The following is a 15,514-nucleotide window of genomic DNA, read 5'->3' as shown; positions in this document are numbered from 1 at the left end:
GTCTTCTTATTCTGGCATCAATGAACCATAATTCTCTATCTAATTAACAATGAGATTCATAATGCTTTCCATTATTTATGTACAAAAATAACAGCAACCTTAGGTCAGGTGAGTTGTGTGACTGATCTCAAAAATGTCAAAAAATTGCTTTCAGAGTTACACGTTATACTATCACCATAGATATATTGTCTTCATGCTCACCGTTGAAATACATTGAAGTTCCAGTATGTAGACCTACCCCCACCACAGAAAATTAATTCATGTATATTTCAGTTTAAGTACCATTTTAGGAATGTCAAATGCCAGTAAACCTCTCTGGCACTGAAAATTAGTCATTGCAGGAGTGGACTTTCACTTCTTCAGGTTTTAATATTTTTGACGATGAAACTGTAAAATTTAAATGATTATTATTACTTGCCTTTTCTGCCTCTTATGAGCAGTTCTATTCAATCATTCTTTTCGTCTCCCTATTTTAGTTTTTCTGTCTGATTTGATATTGAATACACCCACTCAATTTCACATCTCCTTCTCCATCCTTGTATTTATTTCTCATTTCTTTAATTTATTAAACACCTATTGATTTTCCTCCAACGTCAGGTGATTGCCCTCTGTGAAAAATCAAGACCCACTTCCAGCAACTTGCCGCACAAAAAAAGTGTATAAATCTAAATATGCAATAGCAAATACTGCTTTTGAATTATTCAGCACCTTGAAAGTTGTGGCTGTGTCCGTAACATGGTTCTCAGCTGCTCTGATCAAAGTGTGACATGTTTCCAACGTGAGGCAACTTTGGAATATTTCTCTCAGTTATTTAAATGAAAAATCTGTCATTGGTTTTGATACTTTTAAAAGCTTTCGCAAGGTCTGACACTGGAACTTGGGACACATTCCCTTGAATCCATCAAATCTACTTATGGAGATGTAACTCACTCAGAGATAGTAAGAACTGCCAATGCTGGAGTCAGAGGTAACACAGTGTGGAGCTGGAGGAACACAGCAGGCCAGGCAGCATCAGAGGAGTAGGAAAGTTGACGTTTTGGGTTGGGACCCTTCTTCAGAAAAAAAAAAGAAGGGTTCCGACCTGAAATGTCAGCTGTCCTGTTCCTCTGATGTTGCGTGGCCTGCTGTGTTCCTCCAGCTCCACACTGTGTTATCTATGTATGGAGATAATGCTTGCTTTAAAATCAGCCTGTCTTAGATCTGATTTGTTTTCTCATCAATTTAGAAAATCTCCAGGGGTACCCTCACCTTTACTCTTGTTCTTTCTTCACATTTATCCTCCAGCGCTACCTATACCTTGAACAATAATTCCATTTTATATTCATCAGGTTATTTCTGATAATGAGCCTAAGCCTTCAGCCCTCCCATAGTGCAATAGCCCAATCACAACATCTTGATTCTCACGATGCTCTCCAACTGGGCTGTGATGAACTTAGCTACAAATTTACTTGAAAATGCCACTATTCTGCCGCTGTAACTGCGATGGATTCGAAACAGAAGCTTGTATGAAGCACGTTGAAGGAATTTTTTCTCCTCTTGCAGCCAAGTCGGGCCAACAGGATCGGAATCTGACTCTTACAAAATTCCAGCCACTTCTTCTGTCATTTCTACAAAGAAAAGTTTGAAAATAATTTTTGGTTTGACACATCAAAGGCAATATCCCTGACTTTGAACTCGGGTTTCATATTTCAGCACTCTGTCTTGCTGCCATCTCTGATTTCAACTCTCATCTCAAATAGTACCATCCACTCAATACTAAGAATGCGTTCTTCTTTTAAACCAAGAGCTGAAATGTTAAGTTTAACCACATCCAAAATATAAATATTTCCCTCATATTTGGGGAGGTTCCATGAATACTTTTTTTTCTTTCATTCTCAATTGTGTTTCTTCTACAATCATCATGTTATGGAAATCCTCATTTAGCATCATCTAACGACTCATTTACTTTCTCTTTTTCGCTTTGTATTGTCAACTACTGTACAGGCTGTGTGTCTTAACAATGGTGTTTTAATTCTCAAAAAGCAATGAGAGCTAAATTGAGTACCCCCAAAAATAGTGTGGGGATCATGATGTGCAATTATCAATGCCAAAATGTGGACAGCATGCTAACCTTGTATTTGTTCATTCTAATGATATCTGTATGCAACAAACACCAACCACGATATTAAGTTACTGCATGCAACAGCAAGGCTAGTACAAGTAAAAACTAACCCATACTGCTTAAAGCCACCGTGCACCTCTAATGGAGAAACTACCTTCTGGCTGGAGCAGATCTTAGTAATCATGGGAGACAGTAAACTGATTTTGGAAGCACTAAAGAATAATGCAATATGGGAGAGCGCAGGCTGCAAAGTGATTGGATAATCCTCTTTGTGTCCTTGTAGAGGAAGTACATCTATCGCTGAAACTAAGCAGCTTTTGGGTGACAAAAGAAGTATGAGAGGCCATGGGTTATGGGTAGAGGGAATTATGTCACAAGGGTTGGTGTTGGTGGGACATGGGGAGTGTGAGAGTTCAGAACAGGGTCAAGGTTCGACATTTTATTCTTCTATTCTATTTCTTGGACATATTATTGGATCCCTGAGGCAGGATTTCCACCTAGTTTGTCTTGGAATTCAGCCACCTTCTCAGCTGTTCCTGGGTGACCCAAAGTAATACAACCTGGGGAGTGCAGAAGGACATTTTTCAAGGTCAGGTTCTTGGAGCCAGCATTTCCTTCTGCCTGAGTGCCCCACCCATCAATGAAATTTAGGGTCACTGAATGTAAACACAGAGACTTCTGCCTTTGTGCTTAAGAGTCCAGCATGTAAACTTAAAGCACACAGGGCATGGATACAGAACTCATTGGCTGTCAAAAAACAAAGAGTAGAAATAAATGGATCTTCTTCCGAACAGCAGCCAATGACTACAGGGTGATCAGTGCCTGGACCCCAGCGATTTGCAATGCATAGGTGAGAGATTTAGTGGAGAGAACTAAATGTAATATGCCCAAATTTGCAGGCAACCACAAAGCTGAGTGGGAGGGTGAACAGTGAGGAGGATGCACAGATGCTTCACTGTAATTTGGACTAATTAAATGAGTGGGCAAATGGATGGCAAATTAAGTACAATGTGGATCAATGTGAGGTTATCCATTTAAGTAGCAAAAGCAAGAAGGCAGATTATTATCTGAAAGATGGTAGAGTGGGAAAGAGTTCTGAGGAAGGGCCGGCAGACCTGAAATATTAAATCTGATTTTTTCTTCAGAGATGCTGCCAGACCTGCTGGGCTTTTCCAGTGATAGTAGGAACTGCAGATGCTAGAGAATCTGAGATAACAAGGTGTAGAGCTGGATGAACACAGCAGGCCAAGCAGCATCAGAGGAGCAGGAAGGCTGATGTTTCGGGCCTAGACCTTTCTTCAGAAATGGGGGAGGGGAGGGGGGTTCTGAAATAAATAGGGAGAGAGGGGGAGGCGGATAGAAGATGGATAGAGGAGAAGATAGGTGGAGAGGAGACAGACAGGTCAAAGAGGCAGGGATGGAGCCAGTAAAGGTGAGTGTAGGTGGGGAGTTAGGGAGGAGATAGGTCAGTCCAGGGAGGACGGACAGGTCAAGGGGCGGGATGAGGTTAGTAGGTAGGAGATGGGGGTGGGGCTTGAGGTGGGAGGAGGGGATAGGTGGGAGGAAGGACAGGTTAGGGAGGCAGGGACGAGCTGGGCTGGTTTTGGGATGCGGTAGGGGGAGGGGAGATTTTGAAGCTTGTGAAATCCACATTGATACCATTGGGCTGCAGGGTTCCCAAGCGGAATATGAGTTGCTGTTCCTGCAACCTTCGGATGGCATCGTTGTGGCACTGCAGGAGGCCCAGGATGGACATGTCGTCTGAGGAATGGGAGGGGGAGTTGAAATGGTTCACGACTGGGAGGTGCAGTTGTTTAGTGCGAACCGAGCGTAGGTGTTCGGCAAAGCAGTCCCCAAGCCTCCGCTTGGTTTCCCTGATACAGAGGAGGCCACAACAGGAACAGCGGATGCAGTATAACACATTAGCAGATGTGCAGGTGAACATCTGCTTAATGTGGAAAGTCTTCTTGGGGCCTGGGATGGGGGTGAGGGGGGAGGTGAAGGGGCAGGTGTAGCACTTCCTGCGGTTGCAGGGAAAAGTACCGGGTGTGGTGGGGCTGGAGGGGAGTGTGGAGCGGACAAGGGAGTCACGGAGAGAGTGGTCCTCCGGAAAGCAGATAAGGGTGGGGAGGGAAAAATGTCTTTGGTGGTGGGGTCGGATTGCAGATGGCGGAAGTGTCGGAGGATGATGCGTTGGATCCGGAGGTTGCTGGGGTGGTACGTGAAGACGAGGGGGATTCTGTTTTGGTTGTTATTGCGGGGAGGGAGTGTGAGGAATGAGTTGCGGGAAATGCAGGAGACACGGTTGAGGGCGTTCTCGACCACTGAGGAGGGGAAGTTGTGGTCCTTGAAAAACAAGGACATCTGAGATGTACAGGAGTGGAATGCCTCATCCTGGGAGCAGATGCGGCGGAGGCGAAGGAATTGGGAATAGGGGATGGCATTTTTGCAGGAAGATGGGTGGGAGGAGGTGTATTCTAGGTAGCTGTGGGAGTCGGTGGGCTTGAAATGAATATCGGTTTCTAGGTGGTTGCCCAATATGGAGACAGAGAGGTCCAGGAAGGGGAGAGAGGTGTTAGAGATGGTCCAGGTAAACTTAAGGTTGGGGTGGAAGGTGTTGGTGAAGTGGATGAACTGTTCGAGCTCCTTGTGGGAGCACGAGGCGGCGCCGATACAGTCATCAATGTAACGGAGGAAGAGGTGGGGTTTAGGGCCAGTGTAGGTACGGAAGAGGGATTGTTCCACGTAACCTACAAAGAGGCAGGCATAGCTTGGGCCCATGCGGGTACCCATGGCTTTTCCAGGAGCTTCTGTTTTTGTCACTCAGGCTTATTCTCAGGCAGACTGCTGAATAGGTCACATTATGCCCTACTTTTACCCTAATTTTAAAGCTTCGTCCCTAAAATGTACCAATCTTATAAACTTCATAATTGTAATGTAAAAAGTGTAATAGGTTGCAAATTAAACATTTATGCTAATTCAAGCCCTACGGTTAAAAATTCACAATAATTGAGTATTGTTGTATACCTCTCTCTCCTGGATATAAACGCAAGAGATTGTTTTCCTCCTCGAAGTAGACAGAAATGAATTAACCTCTGCCAATATAGTGTGACGTGTTGTAAATCTGGCTGTTGTTGTGGAGCATCACTGAGATTTAAGTCACTGCTGAGGATGTCATTTAATGGGTAGTAACTTCAGCAGGTCCAATTTCTTTCCAGCTATAGAAGTAATTTTTTTATGCTGAATCAACGAAACAAAGAAATTAAAAAGATAAATAATTGAAACAATGTTCTTTCCTAGTAAGGATTGTTGTAGTGCCTTTTAAATAGATGGAATTGTTAGCAGCTTACAAATATAAGTCTTGCTATAATCATCAGTCGAGCTAGCTGAAATGGTACCAGCTCCTGTGACCTAGTTCTAAAGAAATATTCTTTACATTTTTAGTTTATAAACTCTCGCATTAAGGCATGGGTGCAAGAGAATATTATTTACAAGACTTGAGTATTTTCTGTTTCATAGTTTTTTTACTGGAAACAGTAAACACTACATTGGCACTTGCTTTTACATCACACTTTAATTTGCCTATCAGGTAAAGATTCAGCAGAATCAGTTAATGAGTATTACGAGGCAAGCTTCCAAAAGAAAGGCAGAGCAATGTGTGCAGCACCAGGATTGCAGATCTACTATTGACTCATAGTGGTAGAAAGCTACCTGTATTTGAACATAGACTTTCTTGCAGGTTGTCTCGCCATTTTTAACTCAGAACCTCAAATACATAATGTAAGAATTATATCTAATTAGTGGCCTTGGATTCACTTTCAGTCTATTAAGAAAATCACAACATGGTGCTAACCCACCTTAAAGACCATTGAACCAAATTCATCTCATCTGTCTCAACGGCCAGCATCGGTCTTCATATGCCAAGCAGTCATGTCATATGGAGATATTCACAATTGAACTGGGCTGTTCATGTAGCCAGAATGCCAGACACTCGCTTGCCAAATTAAATCTTCAACACAGAACTTTAATCTGGGGTGCACTCTCATGGCCAAAAGGAGACACTGAAGGTTGCATCCAGAAGTTTTTGATATTCACATCAGTCCTGGGAAGAGCGAGCCCTGCACTTGGCACAACCAAATAAAAAACAGCGCCACCCCTTTCAGAAGCAAACACACATCAGAACCAGAGAAAAAATATACTTAAGGAGCAATTTGCCCAAAAGTCAAGTGTCTGCAGTATCCAATCCTATTTGCAAAACATACCACCAGGCAGCGATCCACATTAGCGACCACCTATTTACCTCTTGGTCAAAGTGTATGGTTATTTTCACCTTGAAGGATAAAAGAACAAAGGAATGAATAAAACATGGCTGAATAAATGTAGAATCTTTGGAACAGTAAAACGGACAGATATGTATTCATTTGCATAGTATCATAGAATGGATACAGCATAAAAGGAAGCCATAGCTCTCTCTTGTTCATGCAACTTACTTAGTCCCATATCCCCACCCTTTCACGGTAGCCCTCCAAATACATTCCCTTTGGTGTCTTTGAGAATCACAATTGACTATGCCTCTACCACCTTCTAAGGCAAAGCATTCCAAATCCGAACCCTTGAATTATAAGAAAATTATGCCTCATTTTACTTTTTGTTGTTTTGTCAATAACTTAAACTGTATCAAATTGGTACAGTTTTCTTTCTCTCGAGGTTCCTCACGGTTTTGAGCATCTCTTTCAAATCTCCTCTCAACCTCTTCTTCTCTAAGGAGAGCAACCCCATTTCTCTTAACTGCTCACATAAATGAATTCCATCATCTCCTAAATCATTTCTGCTACTTCAGTAAAGCCTTTGTGACCTCCTTACCTCCTTAAAGTGAGTCACCCAGAATTGGATACACAATATTCTATTTGAGGCTGAACCAAAGTTTAATAAACGTTCCCGATAACATGCTTGTTTTTGTCCTCTACAGTGAGAAGTTTTATAGTCAAAGGGGAATGGCAGTGAGGGGTTAACATCAAGAAATGTCAACATGTGGGTAACTCGATTTGTTTCTGACATCTGCAGTTAACAGGGATACGAACATAAAGAAGCATGAAACCCCTTTGATGATGTCGGTTCAGGTATGTCAGGATGTTAAATAACAATTCAGTAGAAATTTAACCTCCTACTATGACCTTAACAGCCAGAGCACAAGCTTCCTTGAATTGCATTGATTTTTCCTTGGGCCACCACTCATAGTGCAAGTGCACAGCAGAAACTGACTAAGCTTGAAGCAGACAGGCTAGAATGCATTTAAATAGTGAAACAGAACAGCTACAGCTGTCCCTTTGGCTAAATCCTTTTGGCACTTGTGTGACAGGGCAAGAGCAACTTTGTGAGACCATGATCTTTACTTACCTCGCCATCAAGCCAAATGTTCTTGGCTTCAGAAGGGTAGCAGCTTATGTAACCATTATATTATTGACCTCTGAGGAGGAACAGGAAAAGCAGCACTGAGCAGCAATGGGAACAGGAGCAGCCGACCAGTCCCCCTCCACTGACACCCTCATCCGCTTAGCCAAACTCGTCCCCACCCTCAACAACTTCTCTTTCAATTTCTCCCACTTCCTACAGACAAAGGGGGTGGCCATGGGTACCCGCATGGGCCCAAGCTATGCCTGCCTCTTTGTAGGTTACGTGGAACAATCCCTCTTCCGTACCTACACTGGCCCTAAACCACCTCTTCCTCCGTTACATTGATGACTGTATCGGCGCCACCTCGTGCTCCCACGAGGAGCTCGAACAGTTCATCCACTTCACCAACACCTTCCACCCCAACCTTAAGTTCACCTGGACCATCTCTAACACCTCGCTCACCTACCTGGACCTCTCTGTGTCCATCTTGGGCAACTACCTAGAAACCGATATCCATTTCAAGCCCACCGACTCCCACAGTTACCTAGAATACACCTCCTCCCACCCACCTTCCTGCAAAAATGCCATCCCCTATTCCCAACTCCTTCGCCTCCGCCGCATCTGCCCCCAGGATGAGGCATTCCACTCCCGTACATCTCAGATGTCCTCGTTTTTCAAGGACCGCAACTTCCCCCCCTCAGTGGTCGAGAATGCCCTCCACCATATCTCCCGCATTTCCCGCAACTCATCCCTCACACCCCGTCCCCGCAATAACAATCAAAACAGAATCCCCCTCGTCCTCACGTACCACCCCACCAACCTCCGGATCGAACGCACCATCCTCCGACACTTCCGCCATCTGCAATCCGACCCCACCACCAAAGGCATTTTTCCCTCCCCACCCTTATCTGCTTTCCGGAGGGACCACTCTCTCCATGACTCCCTTGTCCGCTCCACACTCCCCTCCAGCCCCACCACACCCAGCACTTTTCCCTGCAAGTGCAGGAAGTGCTACACCTGCCCCCACACCTCCTCCCTCACCCCCATCCCAGGCCCCAAGAAGACTTTCCACATCAAGCAGATGTTCACCTGCACATCTGCTAATGTGGTATACTGCATCCGCTGTACCCATTGTGGCCTCCTCTACATTGGGGAAACCAAGCGGAGGCTCGGGGACCGCTTTGCAGAACACCTACGCTCGGTTCGCAATAAACAACTGCACCTCCCAGTCGCGAACCATTTCAACTCCCCCTCCCATTCCTCAGACGACATGTCCATCCTGGGCCTCCTGCAGTGCCACAACGATGCCACCCGAAGGTTGCAGGAACAGCAACTCATATTCCGCTTGGGAACCCTGCAGTCCAATGGTATCAATGTGGATTTCACAAGCTTCAAAATCTCCCCTCCCCCTACCACTTCCCAAAACCAGTCCCCGCCTCCCTAACCTGTTCTTCCTCCCACCTATCCCCTCCTCCCACCACAAGCTGCACGTCCATTTCCTACCTACTAACCTCATCCCGCCCCCTTGACCTGTCCGTCCTCCCTGGACTGACCTATCTCCTCCCTACCTCTCCACCTACACTCACCTTTACTGGCTCCATCCCCGCCTCTTTGACCTGTCTGTTTCCTCTCCACCTATCTTCTCCTCTATCCATCTTCTATCCGCCTCCCCCTCTCTCCCTATTTTTTTCAGAACCCCCTTCCCCTCCCCCATTTCTGATGAAGGGTCTAGGCCCGAAACGTCAGCCTTCCTGCTCCTATGATGCTGCTTGGCCTGCTGTGTTCATCCAGCTCCACACCTTGTTATGCCAACAATTCCTGCCTTCTCTGCAGCCAGATGGCAATTGAAAGGACAGAGTGAAGTTCTCCAAGTTAAAGGAGGCAATACAGCCTAGCAAGGTGTCGAGACCGAATAAAAGAACAAACATCAGTTCCTCAGAAGGCTTAGGCTCTCGTCGCAGCTCTTGGCTGATATTTGCAGCCTCTTGGAATTAGACCTCCTTCCAAGAAAGCAAGTTTGGCACACATTGGCAGTAACCATCAAGGTGACCACAGCTCTGAATTTCTTTGCTTCACTGCCCTCTCAGGCATTGGGTGGGGATATCTGCAGAATCTCACAATCTGCAGCCCACATATTTATCTACCAGTTCACAGCTGTCATTTATGTCAGTGCAGCCCAAGACAAGTGCTCTGACGCACAATCAGGGGTAGACTGTTAATTGGATCCCAAATTAGGCAATGAAGTCTAAAACTAAATACAGACCCTTTTCTCGATATTGAATTTATTTACAAAATGCATCATCACATATGGGCTGTTTGCTACTATTCTCACAGCCATGATTATTTATGCTTTTGCGATAAATCAAATAAACAAATGATCAACCCCATTAAAGAGGTCATCTAATTCTATTATAATTAAAACCAAACATCAACAGAGGAAACATTATAAAATTAAAACAATTTTAACTGAGTGGTTAGCACTGGTGCCTCTTAGCACCAGAGACCTGGGTTTGATTCCAGCCTTGCGTGACTGTCTGTGTGGAGTTATGACATCCTCCCCGTGTCTGCGTGAGTTTCTCCTGAATGCTCCAGTTCCTCCAAAATCCAAAGTCCATAGATGTTTAGGTAAGTGGATTGGCCATGCTAAATTGCCCCTCAGTGTCCAGGGATTGCAGGTTAGTTGAATTAGCCACTGTAAATGGGGAATTACGGGGATAGCACAGGGGGGTTTGCTGAATCTGGGTGGGATGTTCTTCGGAGGGTTAGTGCAGATTTAATGGGTCGAATGGCCTTTTTCATGCTGTAAGGATTCTTTGATTCTATCATTACCAGGGTTGATGATGAACTCCAGCTCTTAAAACCATATGTAGCCCCCAAAAAACCGCAGACATCTCTCTCCATCTGCGAGAGAAAATTGGTTATATTTAGCTTGTAGTTCAAGCCAAGAAAGCAGGTTTGAAGATTGAGGCCATGTTATTCTACATCAATATTGGCCATCTGAGTTTAAATCCTGGAATTGGACTTGAAGCTAGAGTCTTGTATGACTTAGTGACTGCAGTTCTTCCACCTGAGGTTGAGCTAAGTAAGTGTCTATCCCTCTTTTTAAGTTCCCTAGTTCTAAGAGCACCAGTAAAAGTATTGATTAACATTGTTTAACAATATAATGAACATACCATTAACACCTTCCTCATATGATTGAGAATTCTCAAGTTAGGTTGATAATAGTCGGGCTCAGTGAAGGAGGTTAATTAACTAATGAACTCCTGAGCCAGAAATATTCCTGCTCTTTCAAGAGGAATTAAATTAATAAAATTCCTTCCTCTGCCTCTATTTACAAACTTCTGGATTCTGTATATTTTGATTAAGGTGTGTGATTTATATATTTTAATTACATTTTAGCATTTGGATTTTGAACAAGTGGCATTCAGCTTTGGGTCTGTGTTTATGAGGCGTTTAATGATTAACTTGTCAGCATTTGTGGAGCCATGTTTTTTTTAAGCCAGTATGCGAGAGTTCCTGGAGTGGTAATGGGAATTTTTGCATTGGGAGAGTTTTCGGAGCAAACAGAATAAATACTAGAGAGCATTAGGCTACTCCAGTTAAAAGCATCAGGGTTGTTTTCCATTTTACTCAGGGGAAACATGGTTTGAAGAGCTTTAGATTTCAATTTGCAGAACTGTTTGAAACACTTCTCCTAGAGCAAAGAGTTTATTCCTGAAAGTTAGAAATAGGTTACTTCAGTGTAAACGTTTTGAGTTTGAGAGCTACACACCAGAAGAACGCTTGAGAGATAACTTGAAGCTGAAAAAGTCTAAGCTCAGTTTGTAATTACCCAAGGTCAAAAATTGAAAGCAAAGTTACATCAAACCTATAGATGTGATAGTGAAGGGAGTTCTCTTTGGTGTTTGAGTACTGTAAATAGATGTTGTTGGGATAGATGGAAGCTTTTTTATTGTGCGTCGAAATCTTTCAAATTGGGTTGTATGTTAAATAGCTTGGTTTATTTTGTCGTCTTTCTTTTGCAGAATAAACTTCTGTTTTATTAATAAAATCAAATCTGCAGTAATGCAAGCTTATGTTTCAGCGAGAGACCACATCATTGAATGAAAACAAAACAAAATATACTCTATAAAACTAAATTTCAACTGGGATTTGATTTGTTAGTAATAGGATCATCTGGGATCACAACAATACATTTTAATCACTTTTTCCAAACTGCCCTACCATCTTCAGTGATTTATGCATCTATCCCTTTTCTTTCTTCCAACCAACACGTATCACTTCAAAGCTTCTATAATATATTGCATCAGACATGAATCTTTCAATTAAACCAGTCTCTCTATATCCTCCCGAAGTGTATCACTATCCTCTTCACAGTTCACACTACTTCCAAGTTTTGTGTCACCTGCAAATTTTGAAATTATCTTCTAAGTACTTATTTCTAGATTGTTGGTGTATTCACTATCGATTGTTGTTTGTCTTTTTTGCAGCTAATAAGACAATAATCACAGTCCACTAAGTATTTCCCTACTAACAGTTGATCCACTTGACCCAACTCATTTCTCAGAACCAGGTCCATGTCCTCCTTCCTCACTGATTTGGAAATGTATTGATCAAGGAAGATGTCCTGAATACATGCCTTTAAATACTTGCCCCACTCTGTATTTGCACAATTGCTACACATGTCTCTACCTGCACAATTAAAATCCTCCATTATTACTACTCTATCATTTTTGTAACTTTCAGTAATTTACTTGGGAATTTGCTTCTCCATCCTTTCCTAATCATTGGTGGCTTATAATAGATACCCAGTATTTTATTGGCACATCAATTATGTCTTAACTCTAGTCCAGTAGACTTCCCTTGACTCCTCCAAGACATCCTCACTCTCCACCATAACATAATTTCCCTTCACCAAACTGCCAGCCCTGCCCCATTTTTCATCCCTATCTTTCCTGAGCCCCTTGTATCCAGCGATATTGAACATCCAGTTCTGCTACTTCTTCCAGCCAACTTTCTGTTATCATTACTAACAAATTTCCATATGGCTATTTGAGATGTGGTTCCACAATCTTATATGCCATGTTTTGGGTGTTTACATATATGCACTGCAAACCCGAATTAGACCTGTTGTCTTTGATTTTTGTCTGACCCGGCCCAATGCCTTCTATACTTTTTGTGTTATTAGTATTTACCAACCTTTTATAAAATCTCGTTCTAAACCCCCCTAATAAATTTGTTTGAAACTTCTGGCACAGTACTAATTGTTCTTTTAAAGCAGTTAGTATTTAATTGATATTACCAGATAAGCTTCATCCATTGGGATACACAGGACTGTTCCTGGAGGAATGAACAAACCTGTGTGCGCTGTTATCAGAATGTTTCTGTGGCAGTAATGTGTACTCACTCTTAAGGTGAGTCTGATATCTCACAAAGGAATGATCATGGATCTCAGCTGTAATGTAACTAGCTAACAAATAACATATGTCCTGGTTGTTAAGACTGAGCCTATTGTTTACTAAACAGCTTGTGTGGGCATCCCCATTTGGTTTCAGTAATGTAGTCTAATATGTATAAGAAGGATTGGTGACAACGAATCTACCAATGATATCTCAGGTCATTTAGACACATGATATTATAGGATAGTGGTGGCAATGACAATTCAGTCTATTACAGTGCTACTAAAATGCCAGTGATATAATTAGTTTTGGCTCAATTCATATGCTACTCTTCTATCTGCCATGGTCCCAATTCCCCAGAGCCAGTCCCCTTGTATCATAATCTAAAGGCTTCCTTCCAGTTGTAGCCCAGAGGTTACTATCTTTGAGGTTCTGTTTATTTATCCCCATCCTAGCTCTCTAAACTCCACCTGCAGGACCTGATCCCTTCTTTTAATCTTTGTGATGTGGACTATGGTCACTGACCGTTCATGTCCCACCCCATCAGAGTGGTCTGCAGCCACTCAGTGATATCCTGGACATTGGTAACAGGACGGCATTACACCATCCTGAAGTCACATCTGCAGCTACAGAAACGCCTTTTGTCTGTCCTCTTGATACTAGAAAACCTTGTCAGTGGTGCTTGCCCAGTTTTCCTTCTCTTTCCTGGAACCCAGAGCTTGAGCTCCTCCAGTTGTTGGCTTACATGTGGTTGCACAAGATTGTAGAATCCCTACAGTGATGAAGCATTTCGGCCCATTAAGTCCACACCGATGCTCTGAAGAGCCTCCCACCCGCCATCCCTGTAACCCTGCATTTCCCATGGCTAATCCACCTAACCTGCACATCTTTGGATGTGGGAGGGAACTGGTGCACCTGGAGGAAACCCACACAGACACAGGGAGAATGTGCAAACTCCACACAGACAGTCACCCGAGGGTGGGATCGAACCCCGATCCCTGGCGCTGTGAGGCAGCGGTGCTAACCACTGAGCCACTATGCCACCCTTTGATTCATGAAAAATTCTAGCAGTCTGTCATGGCACATGATATACATTCCACATTTGATTTATACTGATATATGTTTCATTGGGAAGAGGGGTAAAATTACAAAGTTGAATCTAGAATTTATTTGAATACTTCTTTCTACTGTCTCATACTCTGTGACACAAAACCAATCAGCAAGCATGCTACTACAGTTGGGCCCTCATCATCACTTGGACACAATGATTAGATGGTGCCAGCAATGTTTCCACATAGATGCAATTTTGTCTAATGACTGAGAATTCTTTTGGAAAAGTGAAAAGGCATGATAGATACTGTTATTTATCTTTCACTGCAATCAGCCTCGAGGACGATAGATCCAGAATTGGAGACATACAGCTGCACGACAAACAAGATGAAAATAAGGTTTCAAAGGGAGATACCCACACAGGAATAAAAGAAAAAGATGACTTAATTTGAAAGTCATGTGCAAATTGAACATGTATAAATAATATTCTGAAATACACTGAATGTTTCCATTAATGATATTCTGAGGAATTCATTACTCGACTTATTTGGTTAAAATTGTGTTCTTGTGACAGGATACTTTGAAGTTTTTACAGTTACCATGAAAATCACATCCCCTGATTCCATGAAAAACAAAAACCTTCTGGCTTTGTTAATCAATTAACCTACTCTGGGGCAGATCTTTCTGTCTCTGTACTGTCAGGAATTTCCCTGGATGTTTGAACTTTCGATAGGCAGTTTGCCTGTTCTGGGGACCCCCTGAAAAGAAAGTCTCCAACTCTGAGTTAGGATGGAAGACTTCAGACAGTTTGAATATAATTATCTGGACAGTTTCCCAGGAAATATTCAACAGAGGACCGAGAAGTGCCAGATTCTGTTTTCAGTATGCATGGATTAGTATTGTTGTAGATGCTAGTGCTTTCTGGAAAGGAAGATGATACAAAATTGACTCAAAGCAGATGAGTGAAACAGTAACAAATTTGGATACCAGTGTAGACATGCTATCAGCAAAACTTCAATAAAGATCTATCCCTTTGAGCATGCTTTCAGGATTCATAAAATATACAGGGGCTAGTGTTAATCGATCACATGGAGATTTATTTTGAATAAAGTTGTATCAAAGTGATAAATTTAAGTATATTGTAAAATGTAAAGGGAAGGGTATGAGATCGTAATCCTTAGGTCGGAAAGAGATTGAGGGAAACCAAGACTACTCAGCTATGAATCTAAATGCTTATGTTTTGCATTATGTTTTCTCCCCGGTTAACATAGGAGCCAATCTAATTAAAAGCACTGCAGAAAATGATAGCCAGTAATCATTACAATATTTAAGTGAAAGTGAACATGAGGCTACAATCAGCTTTTGAAATACACTGAAAAGATACTGTTACTTTGTTAATAAATTGAAGGGGCTAATACTAAATTATAGATATTCTACAGTAGACTGTTTCTTTTGCTTTGTATTTTTTCAAGTCCTATACCCATTAACTAACATAGCAACCATTCAATTCTTGAGATTCCAGGTAAAACATAGTGAGAATTAAATTTAAAAAGGCATCCTGAAGAAAATC

This window comes from Rhincodon typus, chromosome 6 (assembly GCF_021869965.1).
Source record: "Rhincodon typus isolate 14 chromosome 6, sRhiTyp1.1, whole genome shotgun sequence".
Lineage (NCBI taxonomy): Eukaryota > Metazoa > Chordata > Chondrichthyes > Orectolobiformes > Rhincodontidae > Rhincodon > Rhincodon typus.
This window is presented reverse-complemented; position numbering follows the sequence as displayed.